At 37.1% G+C, this 15,990-nt stretch overlaps 1 long non-coding RNA gene across 2 annotated transcripts in view; it reads right to left on the minus strand.

Moving 5' to 3' along the window:
• Positions 1-13,113: 13,113 nt before the first annotated feature.
• LOC103888743 (uncharacterized) overlaps positions 13,114-15,990 on the minus strand; it is a 208,990-nt gene continuing 206,113 nt past the window's right edge. For both annotated transcript variants that reach the window (XR_002912579.3, XR_008516805.2), the window contains one exon: positions 13,114-13,744. This is a non-coding gene — a long non-coding RNA (uncharacterized LOC103888743). The remainder of the gene's footprint in view (positions 13,745-15,990) is intronic.

Here is a 15,990-nt window from a genome sequence, read left to right on the forward strand (position 1 = left end):
AACTAAAGGCATGGTTTATTTCTTCTCTGGGAGCTATAGAAGTAAACTCCATTTAAAGTCTTGGCCCTATGCCCTACACATTGTTGCCAGAATAATCTTGGCAAAATTTATGCTCAAAGACTTGTAATAACTCTCACTCACCTAAAATAGAGTAATTGTGAATAACTTAATCTGGTATTCTCAGTTTTCTAGACACTATCTTTCCAGCCTTATTACCAATGATTTCACTGTGCATTGCTGAGATCCAGCTGACCTAAACTAAATGTGGCTAGTCTGGGCTCCAAGCTGCAGGTTTGGCCCAATGCCTCGTCCACAGGTCCCTCTTCCTTCTTGAACTGGCAGCTATGTGAGGCATGATCTTCTCTTTGTGATGGATGGCTGGAGCACAAGAAGGACATAGGGAAACATGTTGACTTTTACAGTGTAGGCTTGGAGTTGGCACATTGTCACTTTGGGTTATGTTCCGTGGGCCAAAGAAAGTCACATGACCGGGCCCAACATCAGTGGGGCAAAGAAGTGCATGCTGTCTATAGAAGTCATGGAGGGGTGTGGTAAATACATATTTGCTGAACAATAATATAATATACCCATAAAATGTAACAGAATAACATTTTTCATAATCAGTAACATTACTAATATTATTAAATAGTTTTTATTTTATGTAAAATAAAATGAGGGCCTAACATTGCCTGGGTGAAGTTTGATATCAGATTTGAAGTCCATGTTCTTAAATTGTCGAGTTTTATTTTTATGACTTCCATTGAACAAAGATCAGGTCCATTTACTGGAAAGAATTGTTTGAAAACTGAGTTCTTTCTATGGCCATTTTTCAAGGCTGGAAATTGTTCCATGATATGTTCTTTGAGTTTCTTTCTCTGCCTCCATCATTCCTGACAATGGCTAAGCTCTCCCAGAAGTGCACACAGATGAGGCCAAATGTAGTACTGTCTTGGTAGAGAGAACAGGGGCTTTGGCGCAAGTAAAATGAGTCCACCACAGACTGGTTCTGAACTGAGGTTAAGTCATGTAAACTCACAAGTCTATATAGTTACTTAGTAAAACTTGCCTGAACTGACTAATGGGTTGCTGTGTTGATTACATGAGATACTATCAGAAAACACAATTCAAAATATTAATTATAAAATAGATATCCTTATTTATACAACCAAAGTCACATATCACTTAAAGAGGGGGATACATTCAGAGAAATGTATTGTTTAGCGATTTTATCATTGTGTGCAAACATCGTAGAGTGTACTACACAAACCTAGATAGTATAGCCTACTACACGCCTAGGCTATATGGTATAGTCTATCGCTCTTGGGCTGTAAATCGATACAGCATGTTACTATACTCAACACCGCAGGCAATTGTAACACAGAGATATCTAAACATAAATAAACTTAGAAAAGTTACAGCAAAAATATGATATAAAAGATAAGAAATGGTATGCCAGTAAAGAGCACTTGCCATGAATGCAGCTTGCAGGACTGGAAGTTGCTCTGGCTGAGTCAGTGAGGGAGTAGTGAGTGAATGTGAAGGCCTGGAACATGACTGTACACTGTAGACTTTATACACACTGTACACTTAGGCTACACTAAATTTATGTGGAGTAGTGAGTGAATGTGAAGGCCTGGAACATTACTGTACACTGTAGACTTTATACACACTGTACACTTAGGCTACACTAAATTTATGTAAGATAATTTTCTTTCTTCATTAATAGCCTTAGCTTACTATAACTTAAACATTTTTAATTTTTAAAACTTTTCAACTCTTTAAAAATAATACTTTGCTTAAAATACAAACAGCATACAACTCTACAAAAATATTTCCTTTATATCCATATTTTTTGAAAAAAATTATATCTATTTTCATTTTTACGTTGTTGAAAACTAAGACATAAACAATACATTTGCCTAGGCCTACAAAGGATCAGGATCATCAATATCACTGTTTCCCGCCTGCACACTGGAAGATATTCAGGGGCAATAACACGTATGGAGCTGTCATTTTCTATGGTAACTATGCCTGCTTCTGGATACTTCCTGCAGGACTTGCCTGAAGATGTTTTACAATTGACTTTTTGTTTAATACGTAGAAGGAGCATACCCTAAAGTAACAATAAAAACTCTAGTATAGTAAATACATAAATCAGTAACATATTTATTATTATTATACATTATTATGTACTGCACACAATTGTATGTGCTATGCTTTCATATGACCGACAGCACAGTAGCTTTGTTTACACCAGCATCACCACAAACAACGTAAGTAATGCATTGTGCTGTGATGTTGTGATGGTTATGATTTCGCTAGACAATAGGAATTTTTAAGCTTCATTTTGATCTTATGGGACCACCGTCATATATGTGGTTGTTGACTAAAACATTGTTATGCAGTTTTGAAATTACATAACTGTAATTTGTCTAAACTACAGTCCCTATAGATTCTAGTTTTTTTCTACTGTTTACTTAATTTACTTTGTCTTTATCTAGTAGTCTGTTGTCATTAAGAATAAAGCAAAAATTTTCATTTATAAATGGCTAATGGCATTCCTATATTAATTCTTGTCCTTAGAAAACATTGACTGAAATAGATTATAATAAATATGATCAATTAGCTAATCATTTAATGAATCACTCGGGACACAATAATTGTTTCAAAATTTCCATTGCATACTACCATCTAATAGATATTGACCACAAAAGAAATATCTCATTGAATCAAGTAATTTTTTCCTAATTTTTATTATACATGATAATTATCTCAATAAATATCTCAAGACTTACTAAAATTCAATCAAGTAGCCCTGTTAAAATACTTAGGATTGCTAAAATTCTCCATTTCATTTTATGTGTGAATGGTTTGCTGAAAAGAAAAGAAATAAATGATTGAGACATATATCCTGGATTTATTTTTCATCTTGAATTTTAATCTTTAGCAATTTTATTTAATAACATCTCTGTGAAACCCCATGATTTCATGTCATTGGTAGTTTTGACAAGTTCAAAAGATCCAATCACAGATTTATTTTAAAACAAGATTTAGGCTGGGTGCAATGGCTCATGCCTGTAATCCCAGCACTTTGGGAGGCCGAGGCGGGTAAATCATTTGAGGTCAGGAGTTCAAGACCACCCTGGCCCACATGATGAAATTCCGTCTCTACTAAAAATACAAAAATTAGCTGGGTGTGGTGGCACGTGCCTGTAGTCCCAGCTACTCGGGAGGCTGAGGCAGGAAAATCACTTGAACCCAGGAGGTGGTGATTGCAGTGAGCTGAGATCATACCATTGCGCTCCAGCCTGGGTGACAGAGGGAGACTCTGTCTCAAAACAACAACAACAAAAATGAAAAAAAAACAAGACTATGTTTCTGAAGTAAGCCTGCCAAATTTAGGCAATGTATTTGGAAAGACTTTTTATTTCTAGGTGTTATATTCCTTACAGCTAGATTCATTTAATTGGAGAGTACTTATAGTATGATCAAGAAAAATAATACAAACATAACTGCTGTGGAATCATGGAACTGTGTTTATATATCACAGATCTCAGAGATATAAATTAATCATTCAGTGAGAAATACCATCCCTGAAAATGGACATGACTATAATAAAATCAATGAGCAGCTATATACAAAATCCATCTTTCTTAAATGTATTAGTGTTTTATAAGCACTAATATAAAATACAAATGTGAATAAATATAAATTTTCTCCAACAATTTTGTCTTTAGTTTGAAAAGTATAGTTTTTTGCAAAGTTCATAAATTGGTATGTAAACATTTTCAGTTATCCTAGGGTGGAGATCATCTTGAAACTTCAAAGTGAACATATTCACATAGGTCACAGAACAACACATTAATAAGAGCCCCCAAATGAATTGCCACACAGCAGACTTCATTCCATCTTTTTTCCGTCATGAAATAGTCTTCCTGTTAATGAAAAATGCTCCAGGCCCTGAGAAGGCCTGGGCTGTGTGAGTCGGGGAGAGGGTAGCGTGAAGACAAAAGGATTCTAATTCCGAGTAGTAGCATATGAAGTGCCCATTGCCAAAGGGTTTCAATTCCTCAATCATCTGTGGTCTTGACAATGTGACTGTACAACTAACTCCTCCCTGCAGAGGATGGTGGCATCTGTTTCTCCACCTTTTGAATCTGGACTGGCCTTTGGACTTGGCGAGGCCAATAGAGAGTTGAGCCTGGGTCTCAAGGGACCCAGCTTGAGATTGGCCTGGGTCTCAAGGGACCTGGCACTTCTGCTCCCTTTCTGTTGGAGTCCTGCCAGCATCTTGGGAACAAGTTCCAGAAGATTGCTAGAGGTTGGGAGCACATGAAGAGCAGATCACAACCATCCCTGGGGAGGCCAGCCTGGACCAGCTACAGCCACCTCTCTCCCAAACATGGAGAGAGGCCTCCGAGTTTAGCAGAGCTGCGTACCTGACCCACAGTGAACAACATATGCATGCGGGAGTCCAGGTGAGATCACAAGAACATCCAGCTGACCCATAAGCTTATAAGCAGTAATATCTACTTATCATTCTTAGCTACTGCTTTTGAGTTGTGCCAACTCATGCTGGGGGTGCAGTGTTTTTTAGAATATCTCAGTGCTTTCTAAAAAATTTTTAATTTTTTCCCCCACAGAAACTGCTATTTTCATGCTAGATTTAATCAAACTTACAGTGGTTTTGTAGTTATGAGATAATTCATTGGCTTAAGCACATTTATAGAAACTCCTATAAAATGTGTTTGAATTAAGTAAGCAAATCAATTTCTTGTCTTGTTGTCCTATACCTTAGACTAGCTAACTAGTAAATTTGTACATAGTAAAAAGTAAATAGTGAAAAAAGGTATAAGTAATAAGTAGTAAAAATAAAGTAGCAAAATACTTTGTTCAAATAGCACTGCCAGTACCAAAAGCAGGAGTCCAAATAAAAAAAAATAACTAAAATGAATATTAGTTTGCAGATTTAAAAGCTAGTTCAATTGAACGTATAGTATTGAAAGCAGAAAAGATGTCAAGATGACAGAACTAAGTCTAAATATAACTTTGCTCTCAAACATGTCAAGGTATACATTAAAATGAATAAAAAATTTTCACAAATTAAATTAAAAAGTAGCTCTGGAGGCTGAGGCAGGAGAATGGCGTGAATCTGGGAGGCGGAGCTTGCAGTGAGCCAAGATCGCGCCACTGCACTCCAGCCTGGGCGACAGAGCGAGACTCTGTCCAAAAAAAAAAAAAAAAAAAAAAAAAGTAGCAAACATATATCCCATAAAACAAGGATAATATAGAGAAATGCTGAAAGGGTAAAAACTTTCAAAGCTTAAACAAATCCAGACCAGGAAAATATTAATACAGATTTGAAAGTATGATACTAATGTCAGAGAAGTTTGAATTCAAGGAAGAGTCTAAAAGAGTTTAAAAACATAAAGATGAAACATTTATAACACGCATTTACTTAAATAATAAGATAGCAATAAATAACATAGCAAAAACAATGACAAAACCGTAAATTTCAAGAAATGCTAGGAAAAAAATAGATACAGATAAGAAAAAATTTGAAATTCTGAACAAAATAATTGAAGCTAAAGTAATAAAAATATATTAAACTCTATAGTCTTATAGAATATACTTCACTTTAATCACTTATATTTATAAAGCAATTGGCTGTATATTAGGGAAAAAGTGGAAATAGTACAGACTACATTCTTGATGCACACACACAAACACATACAAAACATAAAAAGTAATAACAAAAGTCAGGGAGAAAAACTACAACCACCCTGAAATTTGTAATTCTCTTCTCATAAATGTCTAAGATCAAAGAAGTAATCAAAATTATAATGGCAAAGTATTTAGAAATTATTATAATTAAAACAATAAATATTAGAAATTAAAAGCAGAGAAAAATACATAGCCTTGCATATCTATGTAACTAGCAGGAAAGAATAAAAACAAAAGAATTTAGCTACTCAAGACCAAAAGTTAGAAAATAACAACAAAATAAACCTAAAAAAAGGAAGAAAATAATAAAGATAAAAGCAAAATTAATTAGGAAACATAAAGTGGGTAAATAGATTGAAAATAAGCAACTAAGGGCAGATTAGTAACTATTAGTAACTTGCTAATGAACCTAGTCACCAAAAGGAGAAAACACAATATTAAAATTTGAAAATGAAGAATAACCAAAAACAGAGAGGAACCTAAAACTACCCAAAGAAAGTATGTTGCACACTACAAATAAATTGGAAATTTTTCCTGTTATTGAAGATTGTATTGAAAAACAGAATTCCCAGGATTGACCCCAGTCACAGAATGTAACACATATGTACACATTCGCTTCCTAGAAGCAATCACAAGAAATTGATACCACTTACCTCTTTGGGAAAGAAACTTTCAGGGGAAGGAGAGAAGTTCCTTTTTCGTTTCATTCCTTTCTGAACTGTCTGTATGTCCGTATTTGATTTTTTTTAAAATATAGGCTTATTGGGAAATTATATATTTATTTGTAGTAAGGCAAATGGAAAAAAGTAAAGAATAGTGGCTCACGCCTGTAATTCCAGCACTTTGGAAAGCCAAGGTGGGCAGATCACAAGGTAAGGAGATCGCGACCTTCCTGGCTAACACGGTGAAACCCCATCTCTACTAAAAATACAAAAAAAAAATTAGCCGGGTGTGGTGGTGGGTGCCTGTAGTCCCAGCTACTCGGGAAGCTGAGGCAGGAGAATCGCTTGAATCCAGGAGGCAGAGGTTGCCATGAGCAGAGATTGTGCCACTGCACTCCAGCCTGGGTGACAGAGTGAGACTCCGCCTCAAAATAAATAAATAAATAAATAAATAAAAATAAAGAACAAAGGGCACAATCATGAGTAGAACACAAAGGCTGATGATCAAGGAGTCAAGCCAGAGTGATGATGGGTGGAGATTGGAAGAAACACACCCAGAGGCCTTGTGCTGGGCAACATCTGTTTCTACACCTGCCTGGCTATCCAGCGGACTGTGACTCATAGTTCTAAAGTATACCATGTTGGTGTATTTATTTATTTTTCAATATTTACTTAGATTTATTTTGGAAAAATATCCAATATATCCAGCTATTTAACAAAATTGAGGATTAAAGCTATTTGATTTGGTGCTATTTTTGGACATGCATATTACACCAACAGAATAGCTGCTGATGCAAACCTGTTTGTTCCCTCTAGACAAGGAGATTAGAAAGGGTAGGTAGGTTCCTCCTTAAGAAAGAAGCAAGTAACTTGAAATACAATTTGTTTTGTTTCTTGTATTTGAAAGTGTAATTTAAACAAGCCAAATAGATACCATATGGCCTTCAGTAATTTGACATTGAAGAACAATGCATGATTTTTATTCTATTTCCAGCTACTGCACAGTGAATGCACTGTGATATCATGTTTTTAAATTCCTCTCTGCCTTTGCCCTTGCTGTCTCTTAGAGGCAGGACATTTATTTATTCACTTCTTCATTTCTTCTCTTTTTTATCCAGTGAACTCCAAAACAGATTGAAACTAAAAATAAATAAATAAATAAGTTCAAACTAAAATTTCTCCTTTTTAGTGACCTCACTGAAGCTGTGTCATTATCTGGGGTAAATACCCAAGGTTTGTCTCTCTCCGCCAAGAAGATTAAGGACATGCACACACAGCAGGAGGGAGTTTAGGAGTGGAGGTTTACTAGCTAAAAGAAAGAGAAAGAATAGCTCTCTCTCTCGTGAGAAAGGGGCTTCCGAAAGGGAAAAACCAGCCGGTGGCATACTGCACCAGATTTTATAGGCAGGCTTGAGGAGGCAGTGTCTGATATACCAGGGCCCACAGATTGGTTGGACCAGATGTGATGTTTATATAGCACACAGGGAAGGCTGGCCACCCCACCCTAATCTTATTATGCAAATGGGTTTTTCACTTGGCCGGGGCCATCTTGTCTGCTCCTTACTGTACACGTAGCTGGCAAGAGAAGGGAACATGGAGTCGCCATTTGCACATGCCTAGTCCCAGGTAGCCTTTTCCTATTGGCACAACTGCTGGCATTCACCTGTGCAAGCTTCCAGCTTGCTTGTCTATGTCTGCAGCTCTATTTTACAGGCTGCTCTTTGTTAGAAAAGAAAATGATTTGGGGGCTGCTTTTCATTAAAAGGAAAACTTTACCAAGGACTCTCATACCCTCACTATCTGCCTAAATAATTTTTTCTTAACTCCTATGTCATCACCACCTCTGTGAGTTAATATTGTTTTGTTCATACCTCTAAGTATAGCACTATTTTGTATTGTGATAGTATATATAGCCCCGACTCCCCCACTAAACCCCAAGCTTCACAAGGTCAGGGCCATCTTTCATTGTTTTAGATATCTATAACACCTAGCATGTTATAGATTATTTTTAAATGTTAAGAGAATTGCATTAAAAATTAAATACTTAAATATTTTTAGATCAAAGCATCAAGGTTAATATCTTTGTAAAGGGAATAATGTTCTATTATGAGTGGTAATTAGATTTTCCCATTAAGTTTGATTGAAGAACGCCAATTTCACAATGCAGAGTACTAACTACTACATGATCACAGCTGAAGGAAGCCAGTTTCAAATACCACAGGTCACCCATTATTTTATCTAGCACATGGATATATATGACCACATTCGGGTTCCCAATAAGTAATGAGAGAAACAGAAGCATTTAATGTTGCCAAAAAAAAGAATCATAACATGGCAATGCTGATCTGTTTGTCTGTCATGATAACTAATGCAGCTTTTTATGATAACCAATAGAAATAATGAATTCCCTACAAGTACATAGTACTTAAAATAATATTTTAGTAACCTACTTCAACATGAATTTTCAGTCTTCTTGGATGGCTAACAAAATTATCCCCTCCTCCCCAAAATTGCATCATGTATTTGTTCATTTATCTTTTCAATCAATAGGCATTTATCAGGTGCATGTCAATTTAGTAGACACTATGCTAGAGACACTTATACAGCATAGGCAAGTGTTTTAAAAAGTAAAAACACTTTATGCATTCATCTCTTCCTCACTGCACTGCCTTGACCCCACACCAGAAAGGGTGTAGCAGTTTCTCTTGGGTTTTGCTCATAACTTCTCCAACAGATAAGAATATTTTGTTTCATTTAATTTCATTTTAAATTTATTACTTCATGAAAGTGAGATAAAATTTGCCTCACTATCATAAGAAATATGGAAATGAATACTGGACATTTTCTAAGCACATGCATAGCACAGTGAACTCACTGCTTCCACTCTGTGTTTCTCAATGATGGAGGAATTAGTGAGTCCATCAGTGCCTGCCATGGGGAGGGTGAGGGGCAGGGTTCAGGCCTCACATTTATAGCAGGCCTCATCCTGTTCCAGATGTAATCTCCACATACATTCACATGCAGCCACAGTGGGAAGTTGCAGGGCTGAAAGATAATACCACTTGAATCCTTGAAAATAAACACTAAAAATATATCCAAATATTTAACCCAGTTTGGTCGTTTTTTCATTCTGTTTTCTTCATTTTTGTTACTTCTTAATTTTGTTTAAGGCTCTCACTAAATTATTTGAATCATGATCCTGGCTCAGTATTCTTATTTTCTCATTTTTCTCAGTGCCTTATTTCCTAAAACCTTAAAAGTCAAAGATCCCTGGAGGGGCAGGTGGGGGTGAGGGGAGAAAGACAATATATAGAACTCTCAAATATGTCTTTCAAAAGAGTGCCATAAAAAGCTTTTAAGACAGTATTTATTTACTTACAATTTATGCCCCTCAAATCAAAGAAAACACAGGATGGTGTCTCTTCCCTCAATGTTATTGTCCCCCTTCCCTTCCAAATGGCATTAATTTAAAATGAAAAAATAGGGTAGAATTCTGTGTTCTTCCTTCTTCCCAAGTTGGTACCATAATACACATGCTCCTCCTCCCCACCAAATTCATGCCTCTTATCAATCTCATAGGCATAATTACAAGGAGAAAATTTCATTTTAATTGTATTCATTTTATTTTAAAAAGGAGACTGAAACTCTGGAGGATTTATAAAAATATTTACAAAGCTATGAAGTATGTGCTTAAGTAAACTAATTTCACCAGTTCTGTTTATATTTTTTAAAATTTGAAAGTAGTGAAAAATATAAAAATAAAAACGTGCTATATTCTCACATTAAAAAAAAAAATCCTATGAAAGGGAGAACTCAAAAATTTGTTCTCTAATCCTTTGCCCTTGAGGTCACCGCTGTACAGAGCTTGATATTTGTTCTTCCCAAGTTTTTCTTCGACTTATTGTGAAATATGTAAGTGCTTATCTTGTAAAGATGGTATTGAGCACAGGGCTTATCCTTCCTTGTCTAGTACCTGGGGAGATTTGGGCAGGTGGAGAGACTGGTGTATGAGGAGAACCTGATAAGGAAGTGGTTGGGCTCTGAATTGGTTGGTTTGCATTTGAAAGGTTTGCTAGCAGGAGAGTTGTTGACTTACTATTTCTAGGAATTAGTGAACCCTGTGAGGCAGGAGCAAGGCCCTGGATGTCAAGCCTTCAGAATACAGAAAATCAAAAGACACAAGGCTAATATACCCTCATACCTACTTTTTTAATTTAAAGAAACCCAGAGAATTTGCTTAAGTGTTTCAAGCTAACAAACATTTTATTTGTGTGGCATAAATAATATATGAACAGACTTTTACGAGTAATATAACATCTGCAGCTCTTAGAAAATAAAACATAGTTAATTAGGGATGGCATGAATTATGTAATCATCACTTTTATGTTTTGTTCTTTCTAGGTCACTCAAACTGTCATCTACACATGAATAACAATGAAATTCTCATAAAGAAGCAGAAATACCCAGGAGGCATGAAGAGTCATCATGCTTCAAAAGTGTATGTATTAGGACTTCATGACCTCAGGAAAAGTAGACCCCATAACTCTTAAAAGCTCAACCTTGGAGAGGAGAAACATGCTGTTTGATGACATAGCACTGAAACTTGTTGAAATATCCTTCGAACTTGAGATGTTGAGAGCCATCAAAATGTTCTTAAGAATTAAATTGAAAAATGTTGCTTCAAAATGTCTTAGCCAACCAAATACAAACATTTTTGTCATTGTGACAAAAAAAAGCTCGCCAATTGCCTTTGCTAGTCTCAGCACAGCCCAAGAGGAGCATCCTTCATGAGCCAACTGAAAAACAGTGTGTAGTCTATGCTTCTGACCAGATGGGCTTCTCTTGTCACCATAACATTATGTATTAGGACTTCATGTATCATGTATTATGTCAACACTTTATTCATTATGCTGATCATACTCTGTATTTCACTTGCTCTGGTTATTTGTAAAGCTTTTTCTATTTCATCATTAGATTATCCTTAAATTTTAGCAACTGAATTTTAGTCACTCTATATTCTTTATAGTGCCTGCCCAAATGACATATTAATAAGCATTTTTTCTGAATCAATAACCACCCCCCAAAAAAATCTGCAGCCATGGTTGTAAATACTGTACATTCCAAAGAAAAGTGGAAATGAATGAAGGACCAATTTTGAGGAAGAATTAGAGTTCTCAAAAATTCAACAAGTCCAATCAGTAAGTTTTTTAAAATTTAACAAATTCAACAAGTGTGTCAACAAGTATTCAACAAGTTAGAGTTATAAACATTTGTTCAAAATTTTACACATGGTTAATACCTTCAGAGCAGTTAGCAGCAAGATTCTCATTTTTAAACCTTTACCCCTTTGTTCATTTTAAGGCAAGGTGGAGACCACGTTGATGTCAGAACAATTGGTCCAGGGTTTTGTGAGGAGCCACTAGGAAGGGAGAAACAGGGAAATGTGGACCCAAACAGCATAGTGTTCCCCAGAAACTTGGGTTGGACACAAGAGTGTACATGCAGGAAAAAGTAAAATCAAGAAGATGTGTTAATCTAAACAACGCTGTGAGCAAATGAGACACAGTTCTCCAGGGGACACTCTGAGAAACTACACAGAATACACTTCAAAATTGTCCACCAGAAAGACAAATGAGAGACGGGATGATCCATTGGCTGTCTTCTACCATTGGTCATGTTGACCCAGAAGGTGTTCACGACTGTGGACTTCAAAGATTGCACCTGCTTCAGAATGGCTGAGTGGTTTGCAGAAGGCATCTTAACAGACGGTAACAGAGAAGCAAGAGATAAGTGCTGCAGCTGATGCAAGGTGCTGGCAGTGACACTATCACAAAGCTGGTTGCTGTAAAAATGTGGCCAAGAGGTTGTGAGCTACAACACAAGAGTGGTTCGACATCAGTTCTCAGAAGCACATGAGTCTGATGCAAATCTATTGTTCTTGAAACAATGAGCACAGGACCATATTCATCCCTTCTGGACAACAGTCAGAGAAAGGGGTACACACAGAGAGAAAAGATCTGGTAATACTAGTTAGGGAGTGGAAGAAGCCAGATGATATAGTTTGGCTGTGTCCTCACACAAAATCTCATTTTGAATTGTAATCTGAATTGTAATTCCCATGTGTTAGAGCTGGGACCTGGTGGGAGGTAATTTAATCATGGGGGTCGTTACCCTCATGCTGTTCTTATGATAGTGAGTTCTCACGGGATCTGATGGTTTTATAACAGGCTTTTCCCCCTTTTGTGTGGCATTTCTCCTTGCTGCTGGCATGTGAATAAGGGCGTGTTTGCTTCCCCTTCTGTCATGGTTGTAAGTTTCCTGAGGCCTACCCAGCCATGCTGAACTGTGAGTCAACTAAACCTCTTTACTTTATAAATTACTCAGTCTCGGGTATGTCCTCATAGCAGAGTGAGAACAGACTAATATACCACGGCACAGAAGAAGCCTAAGACTAAACTGCACCTCTCTGTGCTTTAAACACAGACCAACACCTGGATGAGTGTTTTTCTTTTTCTTCTGTGCATATTTTTTGTATTTGGCTGCTTTTTAACTTGCCAGCTCTGACAGAACAATGCCATCTCCGAGACACTTTTTATCTACACATAAATTAAGTTACTTTATTGCTTTAGTTTCTCTGAGTTTTGTGCATTTTAGGGAGAGCTCTCAGTGTTTCCTGCTTACAGTCTTAGTTTAGGCTCCTCCAAAAGCCAACCCTGAGAAAATGATGTAGATACATGTATTTTATTTTATTTTTTAAGAGACAGGAGTCTTGCTATGTTGCCCAGGCTGGACTAGAACTCCTGGGTTCAAGTGATCTTCTCACCTCAACCTCCTGTGTAGCTGGGACTACAGATGCATGTCACCATGCCCCAGATAGTTTGACAGGTGATTCCAGGAAGCGCAACAAGGGAGTGAGGAGTGAAGTAGAAAAGGGAAGACAGCCAATGAAAGGTGTGTGCACAAGGGAGCAGGTTACTGCAATCTCAAGCTTTCTGAGAGTGTGGCCCAAAGCGTGTTAGGGAATCTGGGCTGTTTATGCACCAGTTCCAGTTTCTCATTGGTTGAAAATTGCTGCTGGGAAATTAAACCCATTACACTTCTAGGCTGCCTTGCATACAGGCAGAGTAAACTCCTCTACTGCCAAGAAAGCCCTCAGGCAGAGAAGCAAGCAGAGAGGCGTGGATAGTTGAGGTAGAAAGACAGGGGTGTGTCGCGCAGCTGCAGTGAATCCAGACATTTGGCTGTCGGACATAGACTGGGGCATCAGTAGCTTCTACAATACATTCTGAGATTATTTTGCAAAGGACAAAAATCCTCGAGCATGGAGAAAAACAATAGCAACAGTCTTCTTCTGGCATCTAGAAGGAAAGATGATAAGTTAATTAGTAAAGGGTTAGAGGCAGTTAAAATGAACTCTGAAACTGAGACTATTTGTTAAACTTTGCAGACCAAAACTTTAAACTGGAATTGGATCCCTTTAATGAAAATCCCCTTTGCTATTGCTGCAGAACAAATGAGGAAAGAAAAGAAACCAACATGTTTATTGCTTTCACCTATAAACCAAGAACCTCACTGAACTATGTTAAATAACAACTGTTTGGTTCTGTTTCTGTGAAGACTACATGGGGACTGAAGGGTATTTTTAAATTTTCTCTTACTAGTCATTGCTCTGGTTCATTACTAAGATGGAGCCACTCAAAGAATGAGTGCTTTCTGATAGAAAAGCTGGATGACAAGATATGAAAATGGGTCTTAAACACAGTGGATTTCACCAGGGCTAGAAGCATGGGCAGAGCCAAAAGAGGCCAGAAACGAAATACTCTCAGTGGTATCATAGATTTTAAAAATTCACCCCAATTCTTCATTTCCTCTTAATTCAGTTATAAATTCATACTACTGTCTAGTGGACTGAGTGAACTGCCCCACCCCTTGATTCTAGATTTGGCCACGTAACTTGCTTTGGAAAAGAAGTTGTTAGCAGACCTGGCATAGCCTGTATGTTGGCTTATCTTCTGGGCAATTGTGATCATCCATGAGGCAAACATGTCCCATGGGCTGCTATGTCTTCTCCTTCAGCCTAGGCCCAGGAAGGAAACGTGGAGCAAACTTGAACCCATCATAGCCAAGAGCTTCAGTCTTGGAACATAAATACGGAAATAGAGCTGCCCAATCAAGCATATTCTAAATGAGTCAATAGCAGTCAACTCAAGAACCCAAGCATGACAGCAGATGCTTACTTTTGTAACCACTAAATTTGTGGGTGAATCTATGAGGTAGCATTATAGCGGCAATAGTTGACTGATATAAGTTGTAGATTATTTTTTTTCTTGCCTGTAGTTAGGGTGATAATTATAATAGGGGAATAAAGACTTTTGCTAAGACCAAAGGTTTACTGAGGAAACTAAAAAACATGAAATTATTAGGAAAGAGCCAATGGGAAGGGCTCCCTGGAGGGAATCTGTAGAGGATTCTGGGTCAAGTGACTGCTGTCCCAGTGACAAAATTCTGCCTCCTCTCCAGTGATTGTGGATGATCTGAGTAGATGAAGACAATGGGGCTCTCCAAAATAATGTTCATCTCTTTTCATTATTTTTTGTTTTTGATAAACATTACAGAATGTTTGGAAATAGTTAACACTCAGGTTTTGAAAAAGTGAGCTTTCCTGAGTATATAGGGGAGGTTCTCAAATGAAAATATATTTTAATACCTTTTAAAATATTTAAACAAATCAGAGCTCCTTTATGCCGATACATCTCTGAAGAAAAGCTTATTCCAAATAGTTGTGCTATGAAGATAATGTATACATAATATTATATTGATCTTTTAGACACAGAAGGATATACCTTCAAATCTTTTTGAGTGCAATAGAAAACTATTTAAATAATAAAGATTTAGGAGAGTCATATGAGTGTTTTTGAATGTTTGCTTATTGACTTTAAATATACTTCAAATTAGAAAATCAACATTATTATTATTATTATTTTGAGACAGAGTCTCACTCTGTTGCCCAGGCTGGAGTGCAGTGGCGTGATCTCGGCTCACTGCAACCTCCGCCACCCGGGTTCAAGCAATTTTTGTACCTCCGCCTTCCAAGGAGCTGGGACTACAGGTGCCCACCACCATGCCTGGCTAACTTTTTTGTATTTTTAGTGGAGATGGGGTTTCGCCATGTTACTCAGGCTGGTCTCAAACCCCTGACCTCAGGTGATCTGCCCACCTTGGCCCCCCAAAGTGCTGGGATTACAGGCATGAGCCACCATGCCCAGCTTAGAAAATCAACATTATTGAAGAAGTTGAGATGAAAGTCAAAGATCTAGTCTTTGCACCCCCATATTCCGTAATTTGACAGCAAGCCTTACTGGTTGTGGGGAGGGATTTCTATAAAAATTTTAATGAATAAATAATCCCTTTAACATTTATAATCTATTCCAGAACATTAAAAAGATGAAAACCTTCCTAAATAATTACATGTGGCTTGACGGATGCTAATATTATGCCCAATAAAGAGAACACCAGTAAAGAGAATAGACATTAAGTTCAATGCAAATAAAAATAATGAATAAAATATTTTCAAATTTACTGTAGCAACATCTTAAAGCATTAA

The sequence above is a fragment of the Pongo abelii genome, chromosome 21 (assembly GCF_028885655.2).
Source record: "Pongo abelii isolate AG06213 chromosome 21, NHGRI_mPonAbe1-v2.0_pri, whole genome shotgun sequence".
NCBI classification, from domain to species: Eukaryota; Metazoa; Chordata; class Mammalia; order Primates; family Hominidae; genus Pongo; species Pongo abelii.